The sequence below is a fragment of the Saccoglossus kowalevskii genome, chromosome 12 (assembly GCF_978046115.1).
Source record: "Saccoglossus kowalevskii chromosome 12, keSacKowa6.1, whole genome shotgun sequence".
Classification (NCBI taxonomy): Eukaryota; Metazoa; Hemichordata; class Enteropneusta; family Harrimaniidae; genus Saccoglossus; species Saccoglossus kowalevskii.
This window is the reverse complement of record NC_140652.1, coordinates 28,215,934-28,231,962: the sequence shown is the minus strand read 5'-3', so window position 1 is coordinate 28,231,962 and position 16,029 is coordinate 28,215,934. Positions and strand designations below refer to the sequence as shown.

At 33.9% G+C, this 16,029-nt stretch overlaps 1 pseudogene; it reads right to left on the bottom strand.

Moving 5' to 3' along the window:
* Positions 1-314: 314 nt before the first annotated feature.
* Positions 315-14,784, bottom strand: LOC146735700 (kinesin-like protein KIF18A; annotated as a pseudogene).
* Positions 14,785-16,029: the final 1,245 nt, after the last annotated feature.

The following is a 16,029-nucleotide window of genomic DNA, read 5'->3' as shown; positions in this document are numbered from 1 at the left end:
TTGCTCAAGTTATTGGTAAGTTATGTGGTTATCATTAAATCACAGCTATTGTCACTTTAAAGCGCGGTGGTCGTCGCGCAGCGCGTGATCGAATTTCATGTAAATAAACAATGTATTTTACACGCGTTGTATACATCGCAATGAGTCCCATATCGAACAGGGCGCGACACGCCCTTTAATACATTTATAGGTGTGACAGGCTGATAATCATCACCAATAATCAGCAAACAAATCTAAAACATGCCAATATGTATGTATACCTCCAATTAAACATTAAAGTCAATGACAATTCTTACTGTTTAGATGGCATTATTTCAACATCCAAGTTGAATGGAACTGGGGAATCGCTGATACATGAACAATGGAGTCCGTGGTGAGACCCTCTGTGGAGTGCTTACCACCTGTGCGTAACTCATCTTCTGACCTGATAAGAGTAAGATGCAAAGGATTAACCATTTATTACTTACATTGGATTGACAACATTGTACATTTAAAACTCATGCATGATGCCGGCTTATCAAACTCACAACATGAAGGCATTATTTTTTTTCATCCTTGTATACCATGGTTTGTCAAAATATTATAATTTTTAATCCATGACAATATGTCATTGTATATCATATTGTGAATTTATCAATATACGACAACAGACGAGTATCCTGACATCAATCGTATAAAACATCAGCCGATACCCGTGACAAGTTCACCTTGTTTTTACAATGTTGCGGGCATAAAAATACTTGTAGCAAGTGCCTAGTGACCATTTCAAATAACAAGGAATGGAGGGTTGTTAAATTTACAGACATACTAACCTGTACCCACTGGGGATCCACAAGTAAATGTTGTTGACAGGCTATTATGACTTGTTAAGTCACCACTGGCAACAATATGAGGTGGCACACTAGGTGATAAACTTGGTGATCTTAAAGGACAGACTCCCTCGATAGCAAAGTCAGAGTTCCGTGACAAACTTGGCAGAGATGTGGCAACTGTTGACTGGTTCTTCGAGTTCTGTGTTTTTGTGTACACATTTACCATTGAGTATCTTGTTGATGACGAGGAGTGAACATTAGTGGTATCATTAATTGTATGCACTGCTTTGTTGAACGTGTTTGACCTTTGGAGTCGTGACATAGATGACCTTGTGTCAGTGTTTGTTAAATTGGACGCTTTAGAAGAGCGTGCTGTGTTTGATGTTGAAGGCGTCCCTGAAGAGAATGCATCAACAGATGCAAGTCGTGACATCATGTTGCTGGATGATCGAGAGGATCCCATTGCCAACGAAGCAGATCTACTGGGATAGGTACCTAAAGCCAGCTCAGCTGCTGAAGTACGAGGTAGTTTTGGTGTCAAGTGTTTGGCCACATCGGCATACGAGACTGAATCCAGGTGAACTGGCGGCTGCAGGAGCTATCGACTTCATTGTTTTCTTTATTTGGAATGCCAAATCTTTTTGGTGTGTGTGATGCATTTTTTTTGTGTGTAAATATCCTAGATGGCCCCTTGGATGCGCATACATTAGTGCATGCAGAGTTATCTTTGTTCACTACTCTTAATGCAGAAATAGGACTACTAGCAGCTGTATCTGAAAATATCAAAAGCAAAAATATTAAACACTAAATTACAGTGTACCACAATTTACACAAGGTACATGTGTATGTGCATCTTGCATTATTTGGAAATGTGAATTCCTAATATGGACTGATTTGGTGCATTTCCAATATGGCGAGCATATTTAAAAAAATAGGGAGACAATTCTGGGCTCTATACACAGGAAGATGTATAATAATAAGATTAATAATAATAAAGAGATGACTCTACCTTAAAATACATTGTCTGAATCGCATGGTTTCTTAATCTTGATGTAACCCCCCCCCCCCAAAAAAAAAAATCAGTGCAGGATTCAACTGTGAAATCACATATTTATGACCTTGGAAGAGCTTTCAAAACATGCAGCCAATCAGATTTGCCCTACCATATGGCAATAGTTATCAAACAAAAGTATTTACCTGAACTGTCTTCTCCGTTCCTTGTTTTTCTTCTATTGCTCCTAGGAACTATAAAAATAAAGGAAAGTAAATTCTGGTAAGGGTTGGCTTTCTCTAAACACAGTCTTAACAATTTGTCAATCAGTATAATAGGTATAACAGAGGTTGTCAAAATATAAGATTAAAACTAGGGTATCCCAGGAAGTAAATCTGTTGAGATACCAGGCACAAAGGAAGGGTATGCACTATTTATAAATACAACTTTGAGATAAATATTCACAAGAACAAAAATGACATAAGATCTATTACTTAATTAATTTGCAGTGATTTGCAGTGAAATTTCACCTGTAGTGAATCATTATAGAAGTTTTTGGTTTAGACATGCATGGTCAAAATAGGTATTATTTAATGATTCTATTGAAAATACAATAGATGCTAAAATTCAACAGTGAATTGCAGACAACTTGTGTGCCTGACAAATAAAAATACATGTACCATGTATGCATTCACAACATGAATAAGTTATTTCTTGAAGACTGAGCTCTATCCATGATGAACAAAATAAGTGCAGATCAATAATGGTGTGCAAGGATCTTTGAAATCTGTTTCTTCTTTCAATTTTATCAGACGTGACCGAATAGTAACAGAAATAGAAACCATATGTCTTGCTTGCTTAGGTCAACTCAATGGAAGGTAACATGAATCCTTGGAATTGAGTCATCCACAAGTAGATATATGAATGCAACTGTGTTAATCTCACTGGAATTATGAAGGATTAGTAATATTCGAGATAAGGATTGAGATCAATAACGTAAACATAGTATTTGTTTGCAAGTGCCTTCCATATCCGCTACCACTCTTGTTGATATCAGTGCGATACAAGGGATGGACGTGTACATACCAAACGGGGATGCTGATGCACAACTCAATATTGGAATGTTGAATATTGCTTCCATATTGATGTTAACAGGTGCATTATTGTCTTCTCCTTCTGAGTTATTAGGTTGGTCTGCCCACACTACTTCACGAGTTCCTTCCAATGACTTCATAATACTCTCATATTTGTCAACAATATCATATGTAGCTTTATCTGACCCTTTAAGAAGGAAATGTTGCTCTTGTACTAACAGCAGAAGACTGTGAATTAATCTGTAATATACAGAGATTGTCAGTCATCAAAACATCAGAAAGTATTTTGACTTAAAATATGCAAGATAATATGCTATATTCTATGCTATAATTATAATATTATTATAATATGCTATGATTATTCCTATAATTCAGAATGTTGGTAGAAAACCGGTGTGAAGATATTTCTTATGTAGTTTACGGTATAAGACTTTGCTTGGAACTGTAATACAACTATACAGTTTAAGACTGCATTAAACAGTGCGTAAAACAGACAGTAATGTAACAAATGTAATTACTGACACACAAAATGCATAAATGTAATGGTAATCTCATACTTAATTATTTTACAAGCACATGTTTATAAGTTGCACAGATATTGGAGCATATTTGTGCACCAGTACATTGTATGTGGGTGTACTTGTACAAAGCCAGTGAAATGTACGCAGAGAAACACCCAGTGGATCACCACGTACCTTTCAGATGACTGCAGTACATTATTTTGTCCTTTAATTACTTTTTTTAAATGTTTTTCCATTTTTTTACGGTCTTTGAGTTCAACAGCAAGATGTCTCATTCTCAGAGTTGTCCTTAGTATCTGTAAATTGACATATACACCTTACTATACATTGTAAAAGATTAGCTGAACTTTTCTGTATTGTTACCATAGATACCTATCATATCATTGAGTTCACTACATTGTGTTGAAACATCCTTCATGATCTCGTAAATTATTATTTGGAAAAAAAAAACGTTATCTGCAAAAGTACCAATTTGGGGAAACAACCATCTGTGTTGCGTACTGTTTAAAAGGTTTGATTGTGGAATTATTAAACATACTCCCCATCTATGAAGTCTATAAAAGTTGCAGTCTAAAACCTTTGACCTTAAGATAGCAGCCGACTAATATGTTCTGGGAAAATTGCTCACAAATCGCATGACAATGTTCATTGGTTTATTATGTACAATCATGAAGCTATTGACACATCAAAATAGCATTTTCCAATGTGTGCTGCTTTTTGAGAAACTTGTCTTAAGGTAGCGAGAAGGGAAATTTTCACTTTTTTCTTGATTTTTCAAAAATTGATAAAACGGTTACTTTAGACCTTGATACATCATCCCAGGTTTACAAAAGATCGAAATTGCGAAATAACGTTGCTCAAATTAGTGTTTTAAAACACTAGCAGAAAAGACTACAACTGGCGTTTCGTGGATATTTGATTAATGTTTATCTTTGAAAGGGTTTAAATGATAACATCTTATCTGTATACTCTGTTGTTGACGATTCTGATATAACGGGTGATAAGCTTCCAGTTGCAAACAATGCGTGTTTATCCAACGTCCATTGTCAGCATTATTGTCAGTCGAGACTTCGTCGGAGAAACATGGTCATACAGTACTCATTTCGCCCAACCTTCCGCTTTTACATCGACCGCTTATCGCTTAATTTCCGACCACGCAGTCTTGTCCGACCGGAAACCGACCGCATTTTAATCGCGTTTTTTTTCGCTCGCTCGCTCATTGAAAACATTGACCGCTCGCCCAAACACTGAAAACTGGCACATGGGTGGTCGAAATGGTGGTTTTGATAGTAAAGTGTGAACATACAACTAGTATTAACTATTATTACATTCTGAACGACACTTCAAATCTAATAATTGTATTACACTTGTATCGTGAAAGCAACTGAACTGGTACCTCTTGTTACGTGTTTTTGGTGCTTGTTCTAGATGTAATATTTTTTTTTTTTATTTTAATGAGACAGTTACGTGAAAAAAGCCTAGGTAACTCCTTTTGACAGAGCAGAGAAACGAGGAAATGTTAGTGATTAATTCCAAAAATAACGATACCGAATCCACATCGGTCCTCGTCTGGTAAAATTTGACATTCAATTTTTAAAATTAAGTCTCGATCATTGAATGAGCTCGGTCTATACCGTATACGTACCGCAAAAGTGTTCCCACAAAAAATATTTTCGACTAAAAACGGCCACATGCCCTGAAAAAATCGAACAGAGCTTGACATGTATGAATAATTTATTGGGCTTAAAAGAAAAACGTGTCAAATTTAGTTATAGCCATAACTATTTGGTGGCCAGTCGATGAACAATTCAAAACTCAGGATTCACATGGAAGTCCTTCAAGACTGAAAATCATCGACCCTATCTGGTTTACTTTATTTCACAACTTGCAGAGAAAACTGATTCGCGTGAACTCTAATGTATCTTAGCCTAGTATTTTCTTTTTGAACTAAGGTCAAATTCCATCAGTTTGTCAAAATATATGTTTTTCAGCGAATAATGTTGAAGCCTGTCACAGCACAAAAAACTATGTGAATCGACGCCGGCGATTGGATTGTACGACGACCCTTCAATTAGCGTCAAATATGCTTTGTTACAACATCATTGATTGGCTGAGAGTCACCTGATCGGAGCACGACCTGGGTCACAGAACCATATTTGTCCGTATTATCAACAGGACTTTGCAAAATAACCACACCCACATTTTCAATCTTTTTTAGCGCGGAAGTTGCCAACAAATGTAAAAAAAAAATCGTGAATTTCATGGATTCGAATAAAATAAAGCAAGCGATTGATAAGGATGATTATTAATATTTTCCCCGATGCTCTTCGAATTTTTATTTTTTTATTTCAAGGTAAGAAATGGCTAGTTGAAGTTGCATCGTCTTCAATGCGGTTGTTTCACCGCGAACAACTCTAGCTCTGTTTTGGGCATGGTTTAGTTTTACGATGTAAAATAAAATATATATTAAAATATTAAAATAATAATACTTATTATAATTATTTGGGGTTTGTCTTCTCTCGGCTGATTGTCACGGTGTTGATCGACGCCCTTCCTAAACTCAGTATGGAGAAACCAACGGGGATCGACATTCAAACAAACAATCGAAATTATCAACGAAAGATGAGATTTTTCTAGATATTTACAAACATACTGTCATGACAAACATATGTAAAATTAACAAATACACAAAGAGGTGTAATATTAGGTTTTATTTTAGGCTTAGAAATATTTTCTTTCACTCAGCCCATGCAAGTAACTGCCATTTAGCTTTATGGTCCTTCAGCATCGGGGAAAACAACAATAATTATACAAAACACATTGCGAAGACTCAACAATCAGGAAAGAAACCCCAGACAACCATGTCGTACTTGTGTTGAAATACATTTTGTATTTCACGTCAGAATATTGTTTAAAATAAAATATTCAGTCCAAGCCAAATCGAGGTCAAAGGGTCAGGTTGTGTGCATATAATTATATATAGTTAAAACAAAAAGTATTTGAACTATTGTCAGCTGTTCAACATCTATAAAAAACAATTATAAGACAATGTGAACCTCGGAAATTACTCTGTTAGTCCGAATTTTAAATGCGCGCACGAGCGAGCAGATGGGCGGTGATATTTCGGGGTTTGCGCGGTCGAAAACAAAGCGGAAATTGTCCGGTCGAATTCAACAAGCGGTCGCAAAAGCGAGAGAAAAAGGTTATTGGAAAGCGGAAGCGGGCGAGAGGTTGTGCGAAAGGAGTACTGTAACTTTGCACAACTTTCTTTTAAATCGTTTTATTTTCAAAGTCAATATTCTATTTCACTAATACATTTTTTTCTAACACAATGGCGAAGAAAAGAAAGAAAGCGTTGACAGACGAGGCAAAGAAAAATCTGCCACTCAGTGTCGCACTCTGACACAGCAATTTTTTTTCAAACATCGGCCATTTTGTTTCACCATGAAAACCGTTTTATTAGATGTCTTATCAGAGACACTTGAAGGATTAGCTTGTTTGTAAACTGTCAGCTTGTACAGTGGGACAGTAATGTTTGTCAGAGGATTATCCCTCGTTGTTCGTTTGCATAACAATGGAAAACCCGAACGTTCCTGCAGTACGGACTCAAATGCCAGCAGTTTTCTTCATTTTTCACGCTCGAGCTTGAAATTATTCATTATCTGACACTCTTTATGAGTTCTATGATATCAGTGGTTAATATGTTTGGCCATTTTTAGTGTATATTTATAATAATGCAGCAAATCTACAGTGTTTTATTAACCAAAACTGTTTTTCGCGTTTTTCTCGAGTTGAAGTTTTGATCGAGTACGACTCATTGGGACCGCCGCCAAATCAAGTGCGTTCGGACTAGGACATTCAAAATCGCAGTTATCGTTCAAAAGATAATAATGGTGCGAAATATGTCTGGGTTTTAAAAGAAAATGCTTTGTCACAGAATAATAGTCTGTTAAAGGTGTCAAGTATGAAATAATTTGGGGACAAAAAAACAAACCTGCATAGAAATCGGAATAATAGGTCTTTTGATTATCGGAGACGCATTTCAATGGACTTGATTACGGACAATGCATGAAGTAAATTTCACCAGGAAATTCCGCAGTATGCTCTCGCAATCGCGGACTTAGTCATTTTTACAAGGTTCGCCATTTTTGATGTCACGTGATAATTATGTAAACAATGTCTGTCCAGTTTGTGCGCACTTGCACCTCTATACTTAGTCTTTTGATATATATAACCTAAATTACTGTTCTGAACGAGACAACAGACAGGGAATGTTTTATTTAAAAACGTCACAAAACCTTCTCGCTACCTTAAATATTTTTCAAAAAATAATATTTTTAGAACAATTCCATAGAACACAATGTTAAAAAAAAATTACCATTTTTCAACACTTTGTAATACCCAGATTGTTGACAACAATAAATACCAGTACCCCATCATTACCAATACCGGTACATAATTGTTCAGCCTATAACACCAGCCTACATACATTTTAAAATTCTACTTTAATACAAGCACTTATTTCCCAATGCTCACTAAAACTACTTACATCGGGCATTTCTCCATTTGTACCAAGCATGGTCATTTCTTTCTCCAGTTCTTCTAACTTGACAGAGTTATTCTGCATTCTTGTGTCCACCATTATTTTCCTCTCTTGTAATTTACACTGTCTATTACGGGATGCTGAAATAACTCGTTCCATTTTAGTCGTTACCTGAAAACAATTTATGTAGATTTGGTTACTAGAGTAGAGTATGTTACGCCAAGACTCATGCCCTCTATTAACAACTTTTTGAAACAGAAAACCCAATGTTTGTGACCTAATAGCAAACATTAACACCCCCCCCCCCCGATTTTGACATCTGTGGAACACAGCTCCACTTTGTTCAACCCCAAATAATACCAATATATCTAAATTAATATTAACTGGTAATAGTAATGTAAGGTACAGTAAAACAGATCTAAGGGTGCATAAACCTCCGTATTAATCATCAAACAGGTGTTTATAAGTTTGGACCTGCTTAATGAAGAATGCTTTGCACTTGTGCACAGATTTTAAAACATAAACTGGATATTGTATTTCAGAAAGGTTATTACAAATAACTCACACATTGTTCATGGTTCACCAGGTGAAGTCTTTCTTTATGCATTTCCTTTCTAGCTATTTTGACTGTCAAGTCTCGATCACAGGATTCTAGCTCCATCAACTCTCGCCTGATGCTGGATCTTTCAATGAATAAACTCATCAAAAGTTCTTGCATTTTAACTATGCCTTCATCTTCCTTGCTGTTGTTTCCTTTCCTGGCTTGTACATTGCCTTCTTCATCGGATTTTAGCTTCACTTTTAATTCCGTAATCTGAGAAAACAATGATGTTAATATGAAAAATCTAAAATTTCACTTCTCATCAAAAAAATTATTATTTATCCTGCAGTTTTTCACAATTTATTGGTTTTTAAATATTCTGAACTTCTAAACATGAACGGTGTATAAAGAATTTAAAATAGAAACACACCTATGACTGTTTTAATATATGTGAAAATTCAATTAAAAGTGAAACGATTAAACCAGCTGCTTCAGAAAATACAAATTAACCATTTTTTCTATGTTTAGCGTCTTGTTCGATTTATTTATTTTTTTTCCTGTATTGTTAGTATTAGTTATTTTTTATATGTTTTCAAAATGTATTACTTTATTGTACTTTTCATCAAAACCTCAAATATGGGGTACGATAGCAATAAAGATCCTATCCTATTATATTTCATTCTAGAAACTGTTTAAAGCCAGTAATCTCAAGATGCTTTATCTATATGGGAAATGTTGAAGTGTCTAAGACACGAGTACATGTCACCTGAACAACATGGCTGTTGACATCATTAAATATTGCGTTTTTGATGGAAACCCAACTAGTAATAGTAATCCAACTACCGGATATGTCAGTTCAAATTCTTCTCCTGTTGAATTGAAAATTTAGCAGCTATGGAGGAGAGGGCAGCACTTACAAACACTGTTGTTAATGACAACTATATGAAGTGATTGAGCCCACACTCAATTTCCTATAATTATTCACCAGCTAGATTACAATAATATTATACACTCACCTCAGTTCTCAACTCTTGAACAATTTTCACATACTTAGTCACATGAAAATCAACACTAACAACATTGCTCTTCAACTGAAACAAAACAAAATGAATATAAATACTACAGTAACAATCCAGTACAAAAAAAAATCTTTAAAAATCAAACTAATTCTGACAATAATATCATGAGCTGCTCATGTCATCGGATTGACAAGGAACTGAGAATCCCTGTACTGTCGACAACTGATAGAAGTAACAAGATCAACCCTTCTCTATTTATGTGTAGATTTTTTTTTCACAATTTTTTCCAAACATTCTTTACACACACCAACGAAAATGATAACAGTGTTGCACTATATCACCTCAGTGAAATTATGTCAGTAATGTACTTACATTAGAGCGAATATTCTTAGCTCTGTCTGCATACTTCAAAGTATGTGTCATCAAAAGTTAAATGAGATGGACTGAAATAAACGAAAGCAGCCGGTGTTGTTTGTTGCATACATAATCAAAACATAAAATTAGGATTTCTTCGATTTTAAACAAGATATGCAAGTTCCTTTAGAGTAACAGCTTTTTATCACATTCAGTGTAATAAAGTGCTTATTTGGGAAACAACTGAATATTAAACCGACATGTTTGTAGAAAAGTGTCCTTCAGCACACACTGCATTTAAATTTGTTTTGACTATTTACTTGTGTGGTAGAACAATCAGCACATATTAACATTAGAATAAAAACTAAATTGTATAACACACCATAAGTACAAAGTATATCTAATTTGATTACCTGACTGCAGCTATCATGACAGTTCTACAGTTTCCACCAAGAGAGTCCTTCAACAATCTTGTCAGTTTACTGTTCCTATACGGTACGGTATATGCTGTCCTTTATTCTAAAACATAAAAACAAAAGTGAGCAATATTTCACCTCAAGAGGACAGTGTTGTGAGATCCAGTGTGATACTTCACTACAGCACCAATTACATGTATATATAAATGACCAATTTTCATGACATTTCAACTCACATATTTTGATCAGAAACCTGTTAAATTGTATTCACTCACACCTAGTATATTGTATTTAGAAAAGCGGGCATCTAGAAATACCACCTTATAATTGCCTAAAAACCTAAAATTGATTTTATTCAAATATTTTGATCATAGATGCACATTCTGTGGTTCCTCTTTTAGGTAACTAAAAGGAGAAGAAATTTTCTTACCAAGGTAAAGAAATGTGCTACATTGTTGTTATAGTACAAAAAAAGAAAACAGGGTTTGGTGTGTCTGAGAATGAAAATCCACGCATGGAGCTGAATTCATTTGATAATGCATGGTATGTAAATAATACATCTTTAAATTCTAAGGTTATCAAAAATAAAATCATATTTTGTAATATTGAACAAAAGAACAGCAAAATACTTAATTTTTTTAGTTGCATTCAGTACATTTTGTTTATTTCCTGATGATATCCACAAATCATTTATTTTTTGTTAATGCTATTTTCTGCTTTTTGACAACTAATTGACATGGCAACAACCAAATATGGTAAGAGCATTGTGGGAAAATTAATTTCCTTGGCAAATATTTGATTTGTATAGAATGTTGTCAACTTTGTTTTGAAGAAGACAGCAAAGCAATTTCAAACATTAGGTCACTTGTTAGTCCCTGTTTGACCAAAGTTAGAAACAAAGAGTTATGTTTCTGTCTCATGTCTGTCTTGCATCTTATTTCAAAACCCTGTGAATCAAACCTGTTCATTCTTTGCATGTACTATGACTGACAGACATATTGTTATTTGAAAATGTCTTATGATTGTTTCACAATCAGATCAAAGATGGCTGACTGCCGATGGTCATCTTGTTTTTTGACCATATTACTATATATCTCTACACGAGCCTGGAAATTCAGTTTAGATACAAAGAAATGCATGAATAGCATATCCTGTTCAATTTCTACAATTTATTTTGATTTTGGAAGAGTTATTTAATACATCTAATTTCTGTTGATACACGACCAGCCAATTACCCAATTTCATACACTAACTATACTTTTGGTTCATATTACTATATTTTTGACATGAATAACATTCCCCGCTAAATCCAACCAGGACTTATTTCATTAAAAAATAATTTAATATCTTTTCAGATCTATTGCTTTTGTGAAGTTACATTCTGCTGAACTTGGTTTGGTTAGAATTGCCACTGATTTAACATTCACTGGCATGTCATCCAACAAACAATTAGTATCTGCTGCACAATTAGAGATATGTGTACAATTAATCATTGTGTAAGTATACTTTATATTTGGGTACGTAAACTATTTTATTGATAAAGAAATAGTTTTATAACAAAATACATGTTCAATATGGTACAACATAGATTAATGATAAAATGTTTTACAGGTATTTGACTAGACTGGTTATGGGAGAAGTACAATTCTTATTTGGGCAGGGATTGCTGAAACTGTCCCAAGAAATCAACTTAAGTTGTGGCATCTGATAAGTGAGGTGTGTTGTACGCATTGTTATAGTTTCATTATAATTAACAATCCTTATGACTTATCCAATGTCTTATCAAGAACATAAAGTTTACAGATGATAAGTGTAAAAGTTAAGTTTGTAGGAACACATGTTAAAGGGGCACTTCCATTTAAGCCTAATCTCACAACAAATTTTCTTTCTGGATTAAAATTACAATGGATAACAAAAAATAGATTAACATTGTAAAAAACATAAACAATTGTGTCCCATGATTCTTTGGTGCAATCCCTGTGCTTTGAAAATTCCCCTTTAAGTTTTAAAATAACCAAGGCCGAAATCGCCTCCTTCAGATTCTATTTGCTAGTGTTCTCTCAAGCAAGCAAACAAGACACAGGTGTACATTCTTTATGTAGACAAGTATCATTACACAATAGAGTACAAATCACGTGAAAAGACTCAATCATAAGGTAAATGTACAATGAAATTAATGGCAATGACAATTTGTGGCAATGTCAGGCAGAGTGCTTGGAAATGTCACGAGCCTCACTTAAATACTCGGAGCGCAGAACAGGATTCACACAACTCCGCTCAAATTCTCAAACCCAACCTTCGACCTGTCCTTCAGGTTTCACAAGCTGGCATTCAGCATGTATTTCCTGCCAACAGCGCCATCTATTGCCAAGACTGTCAGAACTTTTGTTTTCACAGTATATACAGTACAAATCTTGAGGATGTAACACCTAAATAAATATTTATTTTCTCTGGTCAGTCTGCACATCCATATTCAAGGCTGATCATATTTTTCTATCCATATTTTGCAGTGGGCACAGCACAAACTGTTTGCCATTTGTTGAAACCAAAAATTATCACCTTATCATCCCATTTTTGAAAAACATTTTTACCATAAACTTTTCTATTATTTAATTAATAATTTGCATTAAAAACAGTAAATGTTCAGGTTTTCCACTAATCTCCCAACTACTGATTATCACATTTTAATGAAACTTGATAATTAGATGCTCAGAATAATGCACATATATATATATATAATTAGTTTGGGACACATCATATATAATGTATGTACCAAATTTGAACAAAACTGACAAAGCATGTCCAAGATAACAAATTTTCAAATGGCTGTCAATCAGCCATTTTGGATTGAAACACTAAACCAGTGCATTTGCATATGTCCCACCCACAGGAAGTATTATAAACATGCAAAGAATGAGCGGGTTAACTCCAGATGAAATATGACATGTTATTGACTCCCGTTTGCGAAGCGCACAATGGGAATATTTGTAGTTACCCTGTCTGTATGTTTGTGTGTGTGTATATGTGTGTCTGTCTGTCTGTCCGTTCCACTGATATCTCAATAATCGTATGTTGGTTTTTAATGAAACTTGCTGTATAGATGCTCTGACCTAATGTGCAGATGTGATTAGCGTTTGGTTGAAATCCATACACATTAAATACCTGATTTGCATTATAATTAGCTAATTTGTAGCTGTTCTGTGACTGAAATCTAAAGACCCATTCATTTTATTTTGATATATCTTGGGACATAGATGCTCTGGACTAATGCACAGATGTGATTAGTTTTGGTAAAAATCCTTGCTTATAATAAACCTAATTTGCATAATGAAAACTCAACTTGGCTTTTCCATATATCTCGGGTACTAATCATCACATTTCAATGAAACTTGCATAGATACATCGGAAGATGCACAGATATATGAAATATAAATTACCTAATTTGCATAATTAATAAATTTCAGCTTTCGATATTTCAAGTACTTTTACTTCATCAATTCTCAATGAAACTTGGTACATATATGCTCTAGAACAATCCAAAGATCTGATTAATTTTAAGTAAAAATGTGTTAATATTAATCAACTAATTTGCATAATTAGTTATTTTTTGGCTTTTATGCACTAATTATCCCATTTCAATGAATCTTGGTACATAGATGTTCTTGAACAATGCACAGACCTGTTTAGTTTTGGGTTAAAATCAGATCACATTAATTACCCAATTTGCATAATAAATCATAATATTTGGTTCTATTCACATTTCAATGAAACTTCGTACACAGATGGTCTGTGACAGTATTTATCTTAATTCGGTGAATCTTGGTACATATGTAATTTGCATAATAATTTACTTTTCAGCTTTCTACTAATTTATTGTAAGATTAATCATCACATTATAATGAAACATTGTACATGTGCATCCTGAAACAATATACAGACCTAAATCTATGCATAATAATTGCTTTGTATAATAATTCATTTGGTTCATTGAGATAATCCACAGACCTGATTAGTTTAATGTTGATAAACATGCATATTGATTATCTATTATTATTACCTTAAAAAATCAGATTTAAATAGAATTCATCGCAGAGGTGCTCTGGAACAAATTAGACTAAAAACCATGGATAAAAAATCTAATGTATTTTCTGTATGCATTATAAATTTTGATAATGCGAATCATTTTTTGTTATGTTATGCATCTCAAAAAATAGTTGCCAAACTTCTTGTTTGAAAAGTAAATCTTAAATTTTTAATTAATTTTAATATGTCTCCAATACTCTCAGCACACGGGAGTTCTTTCTAAGCTTGAATTGATTTTAATTGTAAGTTCCCTTTTCAAACTTCATTTGAAGAGCGACTAATATGTGTAGTAAACAACAATTTTGTTTCAATACGAGTATAAGTTAAAAGAGTGTATTTTGTCATTCTTTTCAAATCTGGCTAGTATTTGAATTTGCTTATATACTTTACTCGATCGACTTAGCGCCCATGTTCGGCTAAGTGTCCCCCCCCCCCTCCCACGTTTGGGACATTTCTATTTTCGGGTTCACGTTCTAACCGCCTATCCCCTTCAAAATGCCGCTAATTTGACTGTCTAATCATAAGACTTAGTCTTGAAGCATTGCTTAATAAAATACTGGTAATCGTTTTGATAAACAAGGATTAAAATAAGCTGAGCATTCTTTTGTAATGTTTTAAGTTGTGCAATTTGTGATAAAAAATAAATATCATTTTTCAGGTATTTACTATTGTTCATGCTGATACATTCAAAACAGCTGATGAGAGTGTTTCAAGAGGAATTGTGAGTTCTCTTTTGACTTGTGTAACAAAAACATTTCCTCAAGTTAGAAGAAAACCAAAGATACACATGTTATCTCATATAGTGGATGACCTTAAAATGTTTGGTCCCTGTGATTGTTATGATACAGAAAGGTAAATACAAATTTCCATGACCTCATTACCTTATTGTCTCTGACATCACTGGGCATGTTTTTTGTTTTGTTCACCCAACTTCTTTGACCTCGAAATGACTGAATAGATTTTGTTCATAATTAATAAATAATGGTAAACATGGACACATATATTTGTTATTATTTTTGCCTTCCTTACTAAATGGCATTTAGTTTAGTTAAAAAAATAATATGTCATGTCTTAAGGGTACTGTTTATCGTGCATTGGGCCAATTTAAAAATCATTCTGAAATGGCATTGACATTTAATACTCATCATGTATCAATAGGTACGCTTTTATTAGCTCCGCATTCGACAAAGTCGACACAGTGGAGCTGTTCATATCACTGATTGTCTGTCGTCATCGTAAATTTTACAATTTCAACTTCTTCTTTGAAACCACAAGTCAGAATGTTTTCAAATTTGATATGCAATTTCCTTGGATGGTTCTTTCTCAGATTTGTTCATTTCATGTCAAAATCTCTAATTCTCTATTTTTGGTGAATATTTCTGTCATTTTTGGTAAAAAGCTATATTTTCGACTTCTTGTAAAAAAAACGTAAGTCCGATTACTTTGATATTATATATCTAGATACTATGGGGACTTCTCTCAGATTTGTTCATTTCGTGATGATAACTTCAATTCTCCAATTTTGATGAATATTTTTGTCATTTTTGGTAAAATGTGATATTTTTAACCTTTTGTAAAAAGAAAACACAAGTCCGATTGCTTTGATATTACATATATAGTTATTACATGTGGAGTTCTTTCAGATTTGCTCATTT